This window comes from Peromyscus leucopus, chromosome 3 (assembly GCF_004664715.2).
Source record: "Peromyscus leucopus breed LL Stock chromosome 3, UCI_PerLeu_2.1, whole genome shotgun sequence".
Lineage (NCBI taxonomy): Eukaryota > Metazoa > Chordata > Mammalia > Rodentia > Cricetidae > Peromyscus > Peromyscus leucopus.
Window position 1 is genome coordinate 93,708,552 of NC_051065.1, and position 19,810 is coordinate 93,728,361.

At 39.2% G+C, this 19,810-nt stretch overlaps 1 protein-coding gene and 1 long non-coding RNA gene across 2 annotated transcripts in view; both read right to left on the bottom strand.

The window, feature by feature from the left end:
* The window catches only part of Ctnna2 (catenin alpha 2), a 1,102,240-nt gene that overhangs the window by 534,208 nt on the left and 548,222 nt on the right, over positions 1-19,810 (bottom strand).
* Positions 13,171-15,465, bottom strand: LOC114694446. Its single transcript, XR_003734706.1, has 2 exons — positions 14,288-15,465; positions 13,171-13,751 (listed from the first exon to the last, which is right to left on the bottom strand). It is a non-coding gene; the product is annotated as an uncharacterized LOC114694446 (long non-coding RNA).

Here is a 19,810-nt window from a genome sequence, read left to right on the forward strand (position 1 = left end):
TATGAACTCTCAGCTTCTTGATTCTCATGTGATGCATGTCCTCTGCTATGACCTCCTGCCATTGGAGTGGGCTCATTCTTTGGGAACCATAAGCTAAAACAAAATTGTCCTTCTATAAGTTGTGTTTGTCATGATGTCTTATCACAATAAGAAAAAAGGCAACTAATACAGGGGCTGACAGGTACAGGTAATTTAGTGAGAGGAGTTAAGGGACAGAGCACTTTCCAATCTTTACAGTTTTTAATCTTTACAAAAGCAACTCAGAAGCTGGGCACATGGCTCAGCCAGTAAAGTACATGGTGCTCAAGCAAGAGGACCCGAATTCCACTCCTCAACATTCATTTAAAATTATGGGCACAATGTAAAGGCCTGAAATCTCAGAGCTGACAAGATGGAGACAGGAGTATCACAGGGACTCAGTAGCTAGCTACTCTGGACAAATTTGAGTTCAGAGTTATTGAGGGAATAGTTTTCAAAATGTAATGTGGAGAAACAGTTGATAAATACATCTGACATCTACCTCTGGTTTCCACATACCTATGCACACATGTGAAGGCATGTACCTGTTCAAATGCATGTACTTATACACACATACATACACACACAATAAAAATTAAAGACCTAACAAAAATTTAAAAAGTGAGATAGGTGCTTTCAGAAATCCATTTGCAGGTGTGTCATGTCTGTCCCTATGTGGGCTCTCAATCATGTAGGGTATACTGGGCCTACAAAGATATTATTTTGACATTGAGAAAGGTTTACTTTGTGGCAGGCTGCAGATCTCAGACAGTGCCACATCATGTTAAGAACTGGTCTCAAGAAAACCAGAAGGTATCTCCAGTTTCAGCAGAAAACAAGAAGAACAGAAATGGTAAATGGGATTTATCTCTCATGCCAACTTCAATTCATTGAACTGAGCCTCCTGATGAGAGAAGCATTGGATCACTACCTGGACATGATGGGAAAATTGTGGCAGAGAGAGAAAGAGAGAGAGAGAGAGAGAGAAAGAGAGAGAGAGAGAGAGAGAGAGAGAGAGAGAGAGAGAGAGAGAGAGAGAGAGGTCTACTCAATGTACTAGACAGAGGATGCAAATATTTATTAGATATTTTACCTCTTAGGATTTAAATGACAATATATGTTGCATGTAGGCTCATGTATGTGAGCCCTGAATACTTGGTCCTCAGTTGCAGTGCTGTTTGAGAATGCTATAGAAGGGCTATAGTTTCCTTTTTGTTGCTGTGACAAAATAATCTGACCAAAAGCAACTTGAGAGGAAAGGATTTATTTGCCTTACACTGCTAGGTCCCAATCCATTAGTGAGAGAAGTCAAGGAAGGGACTCAAGGTAAAGAGCTTTAAGCAGAAACCTTGATCAAGAATGCTGTTTGCTTGATTGCTCTCTGGATCACTGCCATGATCATGCTCTCACCTAGCGTTCTTTTAGAGCCCAAGTCCACTAACATAGAGATTGGAGGTCTACAGAGGTCTGGGCCCTCCCACATCAATGTCAATCATGACAATTCTGCATAGACATTGCCACAGGCTAATCTGATATGGGCAGTTTTTCAGTTGAGACTTCCCATCAAAAAAGGATGTGAAGTCTTGCTAGAGGAAGTATGTCATTGAGGATAGAATTTGAGATTGTATAACTTTGTCCCATGTCCTGTTATTTCTCTTTACTTCCTAGGTACACATGAACTGTGATCATTCTGCTTCCTGACTGTAAGGTTGGCCTCATATTCCTGTTGCCATGCCTCCCCTGTCATGACAGACTGTATTCCTCCTGAAACTATAAGTAAAACAAACCCCCTTCTTCTTTTTTTGTCAAGGAAATGTATCATAGAAGTGGAAAAGTAACAGATATACATCCCCTGAAATAGAAAAAAAAATGTAACTTACTAATATCCTCCTTGGTTGGGGAAAGTTGTGAAGGAATTGATCAGCCAGCTGTCTATCACCTGTTTAAAACTTTGCATCAGAGAGAGTCCTCATCACAGTCATTTTTGTGGATCCCAGAAGAGGGAGGCCAATGAAGCTGCTTACATTCAATTTGGTGAAGGTACTGTGATGCAGTGGTTGTAAACAGAGCTCTGAAGCTTGGAGCCTGACACTTAGCCCAGACCTGTCAACCTTGATGACACTCAGTAAGTCACTTCACTCTTGACTCTTCAGTTTCCTCTCCTGGAAAAATGTCATTTGGGCCAAATGACATAAGATCTAAAATTCTAAAATGTTGATGTCCCAGATTTGCAGCACTTCAATCATTTCAAACAAATCCTAGATTTGGTTCTCATCCAGACTGGTTCACTGATGTTCTTTCCAAGACCATTTTGTGAAATATGTGAAATGGCACTGGTATTCTACCCAAAGCTTGCAAATCAGTGCTGATTGTCCTGTGAATAGGCCATGCTAATTTTCACCTCTGCCTTGGCCACTTCGAATTGATTGGCACTTCCATTTGCTTTTCAAGTGTGTTCATTCTCCTGCCCAGTTCCCTACACAACGCTACCAATGACCTTGACATGTTTCTAAGTCTATATTTCTGATGTCCAAAGCTTGACAGTTTCTTTGAGGACCCTGAAAATTACAGATTTATTCAGAAAAATGTAAGACTGTTTTTTAGTCAATGTCATAGTGATACCTAGCAAGTATGTGAACTTAGAAGTTGATCTTCAATGTCACAACTAGACTAGACACAACAGAATTTTGTCCTTAAGAAATCTGCATATAAGAACTCTGTGAAATGGCTCAGTAAGTGAAAGTGTTTGCTACATAAACTGAATCTGATCCTTAGAGTCCACATAAAAAAATCTAGGTACAGTAGATTATATCTGTAATGCTAGCACTCCTACAATGAGATGGGATGTAAGTAAGAGAATCACCTGGAATCTCCAGGGCCAGTTAAGTTGATGTTTGCAATATGATAGGAATGTTGGAAAGATTATGTTTCAGTAAGGTAGGAGGAAAGAGCCAAGTCTACAACATTGTTCTCTGAACTCCACACACAAGCTGTGGTACAGGCACACCCACAATTTCATGCACACATCACATGCCAATGAATATTATTAAAAAAAAAAAAAAAAAAAAACTTTGGTTCAGGAAGCAGACAACAATGTCACCAGACAAATTCATCCTTCATATTTGTGTGAGAAAGCATGTAATATTTAAGACAATATTTTAATATGAATAATATATTATAAACAAGAACAGGTCATATTTTCCTGTATACCCTAGATGCCCTCATTCTTGATTCATGCATTTGGAAAATTATCTTACTGTCTGTGATATCCAATGTATTTCCTGGTTACCTAGCAGCAAAAATAACTTTTGATAGTGATAAGAATTAAAAGAGGCAAGGTACTACCATGTAAGCACCAAGTCCAGTCCATGGGCACTTGTGACTGAATAGTCTGTACAATTTCAGTAATGCAGATGGAGGGACCAAACATCAAATGGGGAAATAAAGCTCAAGAAAAGTGATATATTACCAAGACCTCTCCTGGTGACATGCTTTCTATCAAGGGCAAGGACTTGTCTTGTGATGTTGTTCTAAGTCAGAATGTAAAAGGATAGAAGAGATTTGAGAAACATCAAGTCTGCTTGTTTGCCCTTCCAGCCTGTCTTGAGACCATCTATCTCAGAGCATAAGGAAAAGAGAGTTATTGTTGGCCTTGGTCTGGGTATTTGGTCAGGGTACAAATATAAATGAATGTGGCCAACCTAGGCTCCACCTTTGCTGCTTCGAGTCATCAATTCAGTTGAGTGGCCTATTAAAATTTCGTAACCTGTAGATTTCCCCCTGTGATGATTAGACTACTATTATGGTTCCCCTATTCCTGTTGTACCTGGGAAATGTCTAATGAAATAAGAACTCTGCCTTCTCTGGATGGTTATTTCACTGTCTGGCTTCAAAGTGCCTTTCAAGGCCTATTTTGAGTATTTCTGTCATAAAAATAGGAAGGGAATCAGGGCAAGGCCAGTGTGTACTGAACAAGAAATGAGAGTCGGGTTAGAGAAGCCATTGCCCACACACATTCTTCAGACATTCAAAGGAACTAGATCAGTACACTCTGCTCAGATCAGTTTCCAGAAACTCACATTGAATACCATCCATTCTTGATATCATTAAGCCTTCTTTCAAAACCACCTTCTCAGAGTTCTTTCTATGCCTCTAATAGTTCATATGCTACCATTTTCTTCAAGGTTAAGTTCAAGACATAAATCCCTGGCCTTATGTTACTTCTGTGGTTCATTATAAACATTTGGAACTTGTTATATCTCCGTCTCCATTTTGTTCAGCACTGTTTCCCATCAGGAAGCCTAGAGGGACAAACTAGCTCCTCTCTAATCTATGAAAAGTAGGAAGAAAATAAATAGAGCATGACCTGTTCATAACACAAAGCTGACCAGCAGGTTCTGCCTACTGAGGTGATATGAAATGGCAGTCAGAGAAAGAACAGAAGTAGAGAGCAGTTAGGGACCCAGCTTCCCCTGCCCCATTCTTTTCAGAAGTAAAGATTAGCTGGCAACTGGATGAGAGCATAGAGCTTATCCTCAAGAAATATAGTTGTCTGGCACACATCACATCACATTCAGAGATGGTTCTTCTGGAAGATCTCTGAGGTTTCTTTTCATAGGCACAGTGGACAATTTTGTCTTTCTGGTGTGAAGGAAAGGGCCAGAGACTGGTAAGTGACTCTAGAGCATGGTTCTCAACCTTCCTAATGCTTCGACCATTTAATACAGTTCCTCATGTTGTGGTGATCCCAACCATAAAATTATTTCATTCTCCTTCATCACTGTAATTTTGCTACTGTTCTGAGTCATGATGTAAATATCTGACATGCAGGATGTCTAACAGATGACCCTTTATGGGGTTACAACCCATAGATTGAGAACCACTGCTCCAGAGTTTGTACAGGTAACACAGTTTGCTTTTTATTGCTGTGATAAGTATCACAGCCAAAAGCAACTTGGGGAGGAAAGGTCCTGATCACAGTTCATCATTGAGCAGAGTCAGGGCAGAAACTCAAGCAGAAACCTGGAGGCCATGGAGGAAGGAAGCTTAACGGTTTGTTAAGCCTGTTTTCTTATACAACCCATGACCACCTGTCCTGTGCTGGTCCAGTCCACAGAGGGCCAGCTAGGCCCTTTCATATCACCCATTGATCAAGAAAATGCCACACAGACTTGCCTATGGGCCAGTCTGATGAAGACCATTCTTCAATCAAAGATCCCTCTTTACCAATGACCCAAGCTTGTATCAAATTGAGAAAAGGTAACTCGCATAACAGAAAAATGAAGAGAAAAGCAGTGATTGCCTCTGTTAATCATTCTTAGTGTGCGATTCCTCACTATTCAGTGCTTCTGTATGCCACCTAAGTGGAGAGACTCACGTGCATGCACACATATATACATATATAAATGTTCATGCACACACATGTTTTTGCACTATTTCCTAAGGATCTGTCTACTGTGAAACATGCCTGCTTATAACTGTCTATGACTACATCACTCAAAATACAGACATTCATTGAGTATAAATTATATCTGCAGCCCTTTGTCATGCTTGGACCATTACCCACAATGTAAAGCAAATTCAGAAAACTGACATATGAAACAGAGAACACCTGAGAACACTGTGATTATTCCTACTGTTTATTTCTACCCCATGATTGTCAAGGGGCAAAAATACATGTAGATGATGCTGTTAAGTCTATGATCCTTAGACTTGCTTGAGAGTGGAGCTCACTTAGAAACCTTGTTTGGGGAAGAAAAAGGAGACATAGCTTCTCAGCTCCATCACTGTCTGACAATAGAGTCCTCATGGAAATGGAAATTGGACCTGTTTGCATGTGTCCTGCCCTGGAGGACTCTTACAACTCAGACTGGGGTCTTAGTCATTTGTGGAAGGTTCAGAGTTTGTGGCTAGACCCAATAAACTCAGAGCTAAAGATCCTATTGTAGCACTTTCTCGATTATATGATCTGCCTCATTACCCAGGGGCATGTTATTTCGTGTACTGATTGCATTTCTTTCCCATGGCTTATCTAAGATTTCTTATCCATCTCTAGGACAACAACTAAGCACTTTCCTCAGTGGACCAAGAACATATAATCAATATATTTGGCATGTATTTACAGGTTGATGTATCCTTATATAAAATTTCCACCATGGAATCAGACCATTCATCTTCAATAAAGGTATTTTTGATAAATAAAATTTGGTGGTGGAAAATAAAACTACCATGCAAAGTTAAAACCCCAGTGTTTAGCTTTACAAATCTTCCAAGATCATGAGAAATATATTCCACTGGTGTCTTCTTTACCTGCAGCAGGAGATGTTTATTGCATGTTATTTTAGTATTTTTTAATGCATTCAGTGATGACAACATTGGATAAATTCTGTTCTTTCTGAGACACATGTTTCATGTGTATTTCTGATGTAATGAATGCTTTTATTATTGCGGAGGTGTCTGGTGGACCCTGATGCTTTAGAAAATCCCATTTACTTCCTTCAGAGGGTTGGAAGAAGCAAGAGTTGGTAGCCCTGCTGTTCTCAAAGCTTTTGAGGTATCATATTTAAGATGATTTCTTATGTCAGGATCGGAAATAATGGAGCATGTAGCTTCACTACCTAAACAGCCCTGCTGGCAGACACTATCTTGCTGCCCACCATGACCCACCTAGTCCAAAAGTCTTTTTTTTTATTTTTGTTTTTATTCTGTTGAAAACCTGCTACTTTCATTTAAGAGATGAGCAGATCCATAGTGTAGCTTTTGAAGCAAGCTATGACTTCTAATATAAACAAGCAATGTGAAGTAATTTTCCTCACCATTTTCTGTAAATTCAAGCCATATCTTTTAGTCATTAGATACCCTAGAGAGTAAATTGCTTCATTAGCCAAGTTGGACCATGTGGAAAAAAACTCCAGCACTGGCATTTGACTCCAAATGCATACTCAACTTATTTATTAGTTTTTATCCAAGATGCCCATCACTTGGGCACCTGGGACATAACTGGTCCAAGGCAATTAAACCAAATGTCAGCAGCTCCTTTCTGAACAAGCCATTCCACTAATCAATTACAGAAAAGCAAATGGAATGGTTGAATTTGGGAATATGTCCTTAAGAAACACAGGATCATTGGTGGGGAACTGTTTTGCTCTACCGGCCACCAAGAGGCATAAGCAATATGATTGCCAAACCATTGCTACATCAATTTAAATCTTAATAAAAATAAATTTCCCAAATCCTCAATAGTTCATTGACCAAAAACAAAGCAAACAAAGAAGCAAACAAACAAAAACTAAAATCAAATATTCATTGGGTGAGTACCATAACTGTAGCCTGTGCCAAGCAAGAAGAGAAAAAAAAAAAAAACAAAACAAAACAAAAAACAGATTTAAGGAATCTACCAAATCTCCACATATCCTTTAACTCTTAGAACAAAATATTCCTGTCTCAAATTTATCACTTGGAAATAGAGAATGTAGGATGCAATGAGTGCTAAGGTTCCTTTGCACTCTGTTGGTTCAGCCTTTTCTTGATCCAGAGGGTTAGGAGCTTCCCAGGATGTGTCAGTAACACCTGTGTGTCACTCTCCAGAAGTAACTAAAGTCAGAACAGAAATACAGCACTGAAAAACTATCCTCATACACTGATAAAATCCATATTGGCAATTATTTATGAACACTTAGGTAAGTAAACATATAAAAGCTGCTCCTCTTAATGAGCAAAAGGCTACTGGCTGTAATCAGCCAATTTAGCTGTAAAAGGTGGGAAAAAAAGAAACATCAGACAAATTAAAGTGACTGTTGAAGAAGCCTGGAGAAACTCTAATTTTGTTCAGGAAAGGGAGCAGAATTAAAAATGGTCCCCTTCAGCAGTGCAAGGGCCCCACAGCAATTAGCCACTACATGAGCAGCACCGTGATTGACTGGACCTTTGTGCATAATGAGCACTTCAGTCAAAAACAAAGGCTGGTGTGCTATAGAGTGCCAGAAGCTTTTAATTTCCTCATAGCTCATTAAAACATAGTTGGTCTTTGCCACAGTTTAGCCCTGTTTAGCATAGATTGTTGCTCTTTAAATTCATTGTCTTGCATGGTACAATGAGAATGCCATTAAGAATTGCCATCACAGGGTTCCCACCCTTCCCCCTTTCAAAGTGTAAAAAATGATGACCTATATTCATAATTTTTAAACAATTTTCTGAATTATTTCACATGGGGTATTTATAAAGTGTACATCTGTACAGAAAGCTAGATAGAAATAAATACAATTAGTTTCCATGAACTTTTTGTCTTTTCACTAATGAATTCAGCTGATAAATAGATTTCCAGTGCCAACAAGATCAAGTATTGTAATCTACATGTTCATGGTCTTTAAAGTTGTATTCCTAAGCAAACACGCCAACAGTCATAATGGGCTGAGAGGACATCCAGGGATGTGACAAACAAGTACTGAGCTCCTCAGGTACCATTCTGCATTCACTTCATCTTCCTACTGAAGATACCTTCTTCATTGGAAGAATTTGTTAGCTATGTGTCTCTCCTACTACATTTTTCTGTATTCTTCTTAATCTCATAGATTGAGGCATGTGACCCAATTCAAGGTGATGAGATGTGTCAGCAAGAATCTGGGAAATGATTGCTACAGGTACAAGTAAAAGATACTCCTCCCACATTCTGCTGGTCTCTAGGAGAAGCTAAGGAAGTACAACAGCTATCTTAGAGCCATAAAATCCAAGTTCTGGAACCACTTAACTATCTGAGTCTTCAATGGCCGAAGTACGCCCAAGCCTGACCCTTCCTCCTTCCAGGCATCTGGATGTGTGTTAAGCAAGTGCTTGCTACCTAAACTTCTGATCCGATAGAAAAGAGGACATCACATTGTTCCATGCCACTCAAGTCTTTACTGATGGCTCCAGAGCAGCAAACAACACACCACAGAAGGGGTAAGAGAAATGGATGGCAGGAAATAACTGGAGGTAAACCAAGAGATGGAGATAACCATCACTGGGCTCTTGCACCTGGCCTGGTTGATCTCTCCTGCAGCAGGAACACTACTGAGGTAGGAGCTCTAGGATTTCCTGCTCTGGGGTGCAGATCTATGTATTAACACTTTCTCAGATAAGCAGTTTGAGAGTAACTATGCTATGAGTCAGGATTCAAAAGAAAAATAGCCAATTTCCTTCTTGTGTTTCCAACTTCCTTTGTTAAAGAGGAGCATGAATTTACTTCATTGAAATATGATCTACTTTAATTAAAGCCACTGGCATCAAGTAAATTAGAGTATAATTGCATTTTCCATGCATTTCACACAGCTTGCATTTTACCAAAAGGAACCCAGTTTCAAAGTGTGTGTGCCGATACCTGCAATCAGGGCCTTATTAGACTAAACAAATAGTGCTTTCAAGCGAGTGAAGGAAGCATAAATACAAGGCAGATTCATAAAATGTCTAATTCCTGCTGTTGTGAAAGGCAGAGTGTGCAAAGAACTATGAGATGGGAAATTGTTCTTTGTACTTAATGCAAAGTCTAGACTTTCTATATTTCAATAATGAGTCACTCTGGACGGCTACAGTTTTCATACAATTTATTTTGAATGGAGTGATATGTATCTGTAAGAGAGTGGATATTTTAACAAAAACCATTGTCGAAGGGATGTAAAGTGCAGACTTGACACAAGCATTGTGATGAACTCATCACCGTGCTTACCTGCATAATGCCCACAAAACTGTCCTGTCAGCAATCAGCATGGAAGTGGGAAGCACTCACGGTCAGGGGGTGGGTGGGGGAGGCTTACCTTTCATGGCTAAACCCTAGGTTGTTCATAGACCCTGCAGGAGTGGAATCATATATTTCTAGCTGTATTACCAATGCTGAGACCTCAGGCGCTAAGATAGATAGCTTCAAACCCATGGTTACAAAGATGTTCCAGGTTAAACTCAGTAGTCACCAAACAAAATGAATAGTCATGAACATGAGATAGAGATCTACAGGGAAGAGAGGAGTACACAGGGTGATAGGGAGATGGAAGAGGGTCAGGTGAAGAGTGGTCTGTATTCATTGTGTACATGTGTGAAATTACCTAATATAAATTTCAATTAAGCCGGGCGGTGGTGGCACACGCCTTTAATCCCAGCACTCGGGAGGCAGAGGCAGGCGGATCTCTGTGAGTTCGAGGCCAGCCTGGGCTACCAAGTGAGTTCCAGGAAAAGGCGCAAAGCTACACAGAGAAACCCTGTCTCGAAAAAAACCAAAAAAAAAAAATAAATAAATAAATTTCAATTAATACACATAAATGCATGAAAATGTGTAAAAGTTAAAATGTTAATTTTGAGGTAAATTTATGAATTTGGGATTCAGTTTGCATAAGAATATTAAGTTCAACATAGTTATTTAAAAAGTACTGAAAATGAACCACCCTTTGTGGGATAGGAAGAGACTGTTATTGGTTAATAGTTTGGGCTCATAGATTGGGCCTGGATTCTGTCATAGAAATTTGTCTAGACAGCACTCTATATTAGATACTTTTCTCATTGTTGTGATCTGAATGAAGCAGCCAAGGAAAGAAAGATTTAGTCTGGATCTCAGTTTAAGGAGAGATACAGTCCATCATTGTGGGAAGGATGACAGCAGGACCATAAAGCAGCTGGTCATACTGCATCCATGGTCAGGAAGCAGAGAAAGAGGCTGCTGGTGCTCAAATCACTTCCCCTTTGGATTCTGTCTGGGATGTCAGCCCACAGGATAATAATGACCATATTTATGGTGTATTTTTCCACTTTTGTTAAACCTCCCTGGAAAGCCCCTAATAAAAGCACTCAGAAGTATACCACTAGGTGATTCAAAATTCTGTCAAGTTCCCAAGCAAAATTAAACATCACATATACTATCTCCAAGATCAAGAAATATTAAAAATAATAGCTACTTCATAGGATTACTGCCTTTTAAAAAGGATTTATTTTACTTCTAAAAATTATGTTTATATGTATCTGGGTACACATGTCAGTGCAGATGCCTGCATAGTCTGGAAAAAAACGTCATATCCTTTGGATTTGGTGGTTATAAAGACCTGTTTGGGGGCTGGGAGCCAAACTTGGGTCCTCTGCAAGAACAGCATACGTTTTAAGTGCTGAGATATCATGTCAGTCACAAGATTGCTTTATTAATACACATATAAACATAGTTACATATAATGGTAATTGTGACATAAAACTGGTTTTCAGGGTCAGAGGTCAGATTATAGTCATGTTCTGATGTAACACATGATTTATGCAATGGTCATCAGGTATCTCATTTGAAGTGTTGGCCTTCTACTTAGTTAATGAGACAGTGAGACTGAATGGAGATTGCTACCAGAAAAAAATGCCTATTTAACTTTTAGTCTGACTTGTTTTCAGTGCCCCATATGGCACTCTTACCTCTAGCCAGCTGTGACTTCACAGGGGGTTGGACCCTGAAGTTTCCCGCAAATCAGCCGAAAATCACCCACATCAAAAGATCAATGCCAGCTCAGAGAGAATTGCACGTTTCAGCAAATCATTTTTGGAAATAGTTGCTGGGACAGCATTGCATGTGTGCACGTGTACACACACACACACACACACACACACACCATATATACTGGCTTAAATATATAAATGAGAAAATAGTGAGTGGACCAATGGGACCATCCACATAATATTTATATTAAATAATAGAAAATAACTAAATTAGGCCAGATAGAGGGAATTTATATAACTCTCTTATGAGAGCAAAAAAGAAGAGTCCATGTGCTATATCCATTGATTTTTTTTAGTTCATTTTCATCTCTTGCTTCATGTAAACCAAGTCCTCATGTGTTCTCAGATCTAACACAAAAACACTTGGACAATATTTAACTTCTATAGACACTTCTAGATAAGAGACTAATTGGTTTGTGCACAACTCAAAAGCTGCTATCTCTAGAGAGGGAATTGACTCTCAAATCTAAGAATATCATTAAAGAAGCTTCAGCTCTGATAGGCTTGAATGGATGTTTTCGGTTTTCTCTCTCCTGATCTCCAGAAGTGCAAAGTATGTCCATGATATCTCAGGCCTTATGTTAATAGATTATATGAACACACACTTTTCTCAGATTTTCTTCCCTGGAACTGGATTAGTCATTTCCTATTACACTAGTTCCTTTTCTACTACTGTGGAAAGACACCATTACAAACACAACTTCAAGAAGAGTTTCTTTGGGATTACAGTTCCCAAAGGATAAGCATCCATGATGGCAGCGTGGAGGCATAGCAACTGGAGCAGGAAGCTGATAACTAACATGTTTTACTATAAACAGCGGGAGTCCCTAAACTCTCATAGACTCATAGCCTACCCCCAGTTTCATACTTCCTCCAACAAGGCCACACCTTAATCTACCCAAACAGTGCAATGGGGACCAGGTTTTCAAATGCTAGAGACTATGGGGGATATTCCCAACCACCACATTAGTAATTTGCACATTTATATCTGTAGACATCTCTTCTGAACCTCAAGATACCCTCAAAACATATTTAAAGAGACTCAGTCACACACTCTCCTCATTTGAATGCAACCCCTTCTTTAAGCTCATCTCAATCATTCAGGTAGCAATCTGGCTGGCATCCTAAAATATCTAGGCACATTGTCTTCTCAATATGATCTGTATCTAGTATCCTATTTTTTTCCAAGATCCCACGAAGTCTAGACCAATTCAGAAGCCAATGGCATCATCTTCCTTGGCCAGTGCTAACACATGCACTTATACAAAATCATACATTGGTAACTCTCCACTCTATCTTTCTACATTATAAAATCTCCATGTACCCTTCTCACCTTCACCTATTTAGGAGCTTTAACTTAGTAGTTAATAATGACCGTCCCACACCCAACCTACAACACACATGAACATGCATGGCCAAAACAAAGTCCATGTATTTATCCATTTATTTACAGATTTTTAAAAATAATTTTATTTTATGTGTATGAGTGTTTTGCCAGTGTATGTATATGTACACCCACAGTAGCCAGAAGAAGATTCTAGAAGTGGGGGTCTGGATGGCTGTATGCTACTACATATGTCCAAAGTCTTAGAGCAATTGAGTAGAGGAAAGATCCAAACCCCAACTTCTGGGCTCCGGAACTAATTTTTTAACTGCTAAAAATTTCCTGACTTTGTTTTTCTATAATGTTTTGCATTCCCAGAACTCCATCCATTCCTTGGACATGCTCTTCACAAACTGCCCTTGCTCTTGGACCATCTTCAATCCAAGATTGACACACAAACCTACAAATTGTGTATCCTTCACCCACCCCAAATGTTTGATGCATACTGTTCTATTCATGTGAAGATATATTCCCATCTTTCCTCCTCTCTTTTTTTCCTTTCACCCTCTATCACACTCCTTAAAATTGTCAACTTCCTTTTACTGGTTCAATAAATTTTGGTATTTTCTGTTACAGCCTTTAGAGACTGAGGACAACGTGGTCCAAAAAAAAATTTAAATCCTTAGTTCCTGGACAGCTCAAACTTCTTTTAAAATAGTCTTTGCCAAGCAAATGAATGAATGAATGAATGAGCCTTGAGTTAATAAGGGCTGGTTTACACAGCGAGAGAAAGCCATGATAGAAATAGAAACATTATGGAAAGTGGCAGCATGGAGAGTGTAAAGCCTGAGCAAAGCCTGAGTTCTTACTAATAAATCCAATGTTTGAATGTCACTGACTCTCAAATGTCCATGGTGACCTGTAGCAGGAATCTTAAAAGTTCTTATTAATAAAATCAAACCTGAGGAGAGTTATTGGGGTCCATGCTGGTAGATCAGAGAGACAGAACAAGCCACAGCTATCTCACCTCGCCGGATCCTCAGCTGGTCTTGTCTTCTCAAGACTGGAGGCCTCGGAGTCCTCATCCGGAATGAGTCTCAGCTGAATTACTGCTCCAAAGCCTGAAGCTTAACCAGGCCAAATGCTTAACCAGCCAAAATGCTTCTAGTTTCTGGTCCTCACGCCTTATATATCTTTCTGCTTTCTACCACCACTCCCTGGGATTAAAGGCTGGCTTTCTGGGATTAAAGGTGTGTGTCACCATGCTTGGCTATTTTCAATGTGGCCTTGAACTCACAGAGATCCAGAGGGATTTCTATCTCTGGAATGCTAGGATTAAAGGTGTGAGTGCCACCATTTTCTAGCCTTTGTATCTAGTGGCTGTCTGTTCTCTGACCCCAGATAAATTTATTAGAGTACACAATATTTTGGGGAACACAATACCACCACAGTGACCTTGAATGCTGATATCACTGAATTTGTTGTTAATGACCTTCACTGTTGCTTACTCATGTGAGAGAAATGGAGAATTTTGCAAGATGTAAACACAATGTTCAATCAGCCACCTGATGAGAGGGTTCTGCTCTTGGAAGGATGTCGAATCCACCATAAAACTTAGTTACATATTTCCTTGTCTAGGTTCTTTTTAATGAGATGATGTGGATTTTCTAAAGTGCTAGGGCAAAAGGCAGGGCCTCAAGCACGCCAGGTAAGTACTTTAGCACTGAACAACTTGCACAAGCATATCCCAACAGTTTGGATGGAAAGCTGGGAGCAAAAATCAAGTTGTAGATGAAAATTTCTTCATAAATTTTGCCAAGACAAATTCACAACAGAATGGCATTTGACCATGTCCCCAAATCGAATTCCCACATTGACAAGGTAGGTCAGAAAATGGCAGTCCTCTGGGAAAGTATGACTATGGAATAGGATCTCAACATAATTTTCCCCTTGCAGGACTCATGGACATCTGGCTGACTGCCCTCTTCCTTCTTTTGAGGTTCTCGGAGCAGATGCTGTCCTGACAATGGCTGCAGTCACATTGCCTTTTCTGTCTGTCCTCCAAATATGGGAAGCTTTTGTTGTCAAGTAAAACTTTAATAGAGGTTATGGGAAGGTGACACTGACAGGCTTAGAGCACAAGCTCTTGGTAAAAAGCCTACAGCAAATGAAGAAAATCTAGGTTGAAATAAAATCCACTAGGCCCACCATATTTAATAGTGCATCTCCATGTCCTAAAATGTTTATTCACATTATAAAAACCTATGTCTCGTGGACTAGAGAGACAGCTCAGAGGTTAAGAAGATCTGTGTTCAATTACCAGCACCCACATCGTGGCTCACAAACATCCATAACTCTAGTTCTAAGAGATTTGATGCCTTTGGGTCTCTGTGAACACTCCATGCATGTGGTACACAGACATAAGTGCATGTAAAACATGCATACACACAATATAAATATAAGTAAATATTTTTTTAAAAGTGTCAGAAGCTGCTTTTATATTCTTACATTAAATTCCAATTTGAGGATTGGGGATATAGTTATGTTTGCAGAGTGCTTGCTTGACATATTTGAAGCATTGGATACCACATAAACAGGCATGGTGGTACATTCCTGTAATTCCAGTTTTCTAAAGGTAGATAATCAGGCAAGATAATCAGAAGTGTAATTTCATCTTTGGCTACACAGTAACTTTGAGACCAACCAGGCATATACATGTGAGACCCTGCCTCAAGAGACAACTCAAGACCTTTGAATCTTATATCCCAAAATTACCGCTGTGTTTGCACTTAGGAATGGAACATCCATACTACAGCAAGAAAGTATATCTGGAATTTGCTTAGGCAATATAAACTTCCAGCTATTTTCCATCTTCTCTGAGAATCTAGGAGGAAGAGACAGATATACCTAAGGGATAGAAAAACAATTTAGGTTATTTAGAGGAGCATCGTGCTGTTCAAATTATTGAGATCTTGGATCCTCTCCCAGGGTCTATCATAAAAGGCCTACTCACAGAAACCTGATGGGTAAATAGTAAAACATTGATAAACACTTGAAGAATTTGCACTGAAAAATATATCCATTAAGTAGGTTTGGCTGAATGGATGATCCTAACAGCCATGGATTCACCTGTATAAATAACGAAATATTTTCAAATTGCATTTCTTCATAACTCTATACAATGAACAATATTAATATTTTAGAATTCCATAGATGATTTTGATATATTGTATTCCATTACTCCAGTTCTGAAACAGTACCTTGAATATCTTGAAAAGCTAGCTCTGTCCCTCAGATTATGTTAATGGAACATTGGGGTTAATCTATATTTTCTATAAAGGGCCAAATAGCAAATACTTTTGGCTAGCATGCCAGATGGCCTCTGTCATAACCACTCAACTCTGACATTATAGTGTAAAATCAGCCAAACAATAAGTAAACAGATGATTGTGGCAGTGTTCCAATAAAACTTTATTTACCAAGGCTTCCAAGCTGCAGTCTGTGTCCTCTTGATCCAGAAGGATGACTCTCAGTCTATGGGCTATACACACCCAGGGGCTTTACAGTTTATAGAAAAGCATATTTAGAACCATATGGCCCCCAAGGCAAATGAAAGTTATTCTTATGTATTCTCACTGATCTGTTTCCAATGAAAGTGGGTACTGTTATGAACACATTTAAATGTGGCTTTGTTTTCCACTGACTTTCAGTCTTCAGAAGTCCAGCATACAGTGATTCCCATGAGAAGTTCAACTAAAAATCCACTGGTCTCAGATAATACTGAGACACCAAAAGGTAGTTACATCTATGGATTGTTTACATGCAATGATATATGGGCTTCCTTGTCCTATTTATTTGTTTGTTTTTTCAGTATTAGAGACTGAACCCAGCAATTTGTACTTACTACTTAAGAGCCTTACAACTAAATTATTTCCTCCTCACAACCCAATATCTTTTATATTTTATTTTATTTCCATTTTAAGACAGTATCTCAAGTTGCCTTCACTGCTTTCAACTCAGCCTGCAGCCATGCCCATGTTAAACTTGTAATCTTCCTGCATCATCCTCCTGAACAGCTAGCATTATAAGACCACACAATTAGATCACCTGACTTCCTGACTTCTTAAAGCTGCTGCTCTCTGGGTTTAAAAGTATCTTTCCTTTTGGATAAAATAAGCTACATTCCCAGGAGTCTTCTTCAAGGAGATCTATTATCTGTGCTAAATTCATCTGAATGCCAAGGCATGACAATTATATAGTGAAGACCCTGAAAGGTGGCAACTGGCTGATCCTTCCACTGGGTAGACTTTACAAGACTCCCATGTTAGATACTGTTCCAGTCACCAGCACAGTGGGATCCTGATTAACTCTCTAATGGGGAAGGCACTGAGGCAGAAAGTCTCAAACAATAGGTGATCCAAACATAATTCATATTTGGCTCAGCAAATGACCTTATTTTGTATCAGGTTTGCCTTCATAATTATGTTTTCCTGAGACTCATATAATTTGTTGGCATACACCATCTGACAACAGAATGAAATATGTGGAAAGCATTGGAAGGGGGCAGAGAGAACTGAGGAAAGCTAAACAATTTCTGTGCATAGGAACAAGCTTAGTTAAAGAAACTTGCCTCCTTAGTACAGAAAAAATTAAAGTAGAAATGGCCTTTAAAGTGTATCCAGTTGAAATGAGACAACAATGGTTAAGATGGCTTATTGGGACCACTTAGCTACTGTATATAAAATGATGGAGATAATGGCAACATTGGTAGTGTGTGAGAAGTCTCCTGAACATTGTAGTGAGACCACACTCTTTATCAAGTGGATCATCAACGTGTTCCTATAAAATGGTTAAACTGTAAATCTTTCTGTGCTCTCTGTTGTAACTTCTCAAATCTGCCATTGAATAAGTGTGACTATAAGCTATCAAAACTTTATTATGGGCAACAGATTTTGACTTCAGTATAAATTTATCTGTCATGTAGTCTTCCATTAAATTTGAGTCATTAAAATTGCAAAGCCAACAGTTACAGTTCACTTCTCTGTTGCTGTGATAAAATACCATGACTAAAGCAATTTATAGAAAGAAGACTTCTTAAAGTTGGCCTTCAGATTCCAGGGTGATAAGAGCTCACTATGGTGGGTAGGCAGGAAAGCAAGGGACAGGCATAGTGGCAGAGGCAGCAATCTGAAAATTATATTTTCAAAGTAAGTGAGAAGCAGAAAGAGCAAACTAGAAGTAGGGTGAGACTATATGGCCCAACCCCCATGACATATTTCCTTCAGTAAGACTGCATCACTTAAACCTTCCCAAAGAGTGCCACCAAGTGCAAATCACCTAGTAAAGCATGAGAGACAGCAGAGGACATTTTCATTCAAACCACAGAACTAAGCATAGCTCTCTAAAAACAAATGGCTGGCCAGATGTTGCCTTGTAAACTGTATGTTTACTAAGCCCTGATCTATTAGCCCACCTTTTCTTAATTTCTTCTGTATCACATGTGAAGCTATATTGTACATTTATTTATCACATTCTACCAAACTATTTAGCTATAAATTCTCATAAAACAAAGACTGTATCTATCTATTTCAGCTAGGCATGATTTGAGCGTAGCATATATCTACATATTCACTGAATGGTGGAACTGACTGTTAGACATAAGTCACAGTGAGATTCCCCACCTCCTCACATCTTAGCAGAACAGGAAGCTGATAGCAGACAGGAATTGTTAAAGGGGTATCCAAACCCAAGATTTGCCTCCAGTGACCCATCCCTGTCTCCCTCCCCCAGTAAGGGTAGAACTTTCAAATTGCACCACCACTTGTGGACCAAATGTTCAATCATGTGAGACTAAGGGAGACATTCCACATTCAAATCACAACATACTCCAAAAATGAAATCAGAAAACATATTCCCAGCCCAGCTTTTGCCAAACTGGTTTAGAGTAGATTATTTTTTCCTTCTTATGTGATCTGTGTTGGAGAGAAAAGAACTACTAGAGAAAAGTGTCTAAGAGGAAATTAAATCCCATGGAAAAATATTACACCTTCATGCAATGCAAATCAATCAAAAGTGTCCTGTCTTCAATATACTTTGCCATTATATAGTGGAACAATATAGTAATAACTACAAAAACCTATGAAGATGACACTTTGGATGATCCACACATACACACACACCAACAAACAAAGCAGCCCTTGTCAAATTATAAGCTATATTAATTGAGAGAAGAAAAGGCTTAGTTCAGGATAGACATGTCAATGACCTCCACATGGACCACAATAGTGATTTAGAATTTTAGATGATCAGACTTGTAGTTATGGTGAGGGATACAAGAAAGCAGTTTGCTAGAACCATGGGCAGGAAGTCAGAAGAGCCTGAAAGAGTTGGCTGGACTTTGAATACCAAGCCACTTCTTGGAAGAGCTCCCCACAAATACACCCACATTAGGTTAGTTGGTTGAAGCCACACACAGACTGACTTGACATTCAGATAAGAACATGCTTTTCTTTGTCAAACAGAAGGCTTTAGAGAACCAGAGACTGTGATGGTGAACTTGACTAATAATTATAATTTGGAAGACTCATGCATTCGGGGTGGAGACCTTGTCATCACAGCACAGTGGCAGCATGGGGAGTAGACGCTCTATAAGACGGAAAGAATCCTGGGAAGTAAGAAGTCCAGTCATAAATCTTTTCTCCATATGCCAAGGTGTACAGAATACCCCTTTTATAGAACAATCACCGAATGGGGCTCTTCTAGATTCTACCATCAGGGAAGCCTGCATGTGTCATTCAGTGAATGCAGTCCCTGGAGGCTGAAGGTGGATACTTAAAAGGAAAAAGTGTGACATTTCAGATAAATCTAACTTTGATGGGATTCCGTATTACCTGCAGCACCATACTCTCCCAGTAACAAATTTACTTGTCTTTTGTTTTATTGTAAATTTACACTCTGAGGAGCAGTAGTGCCCAGGTG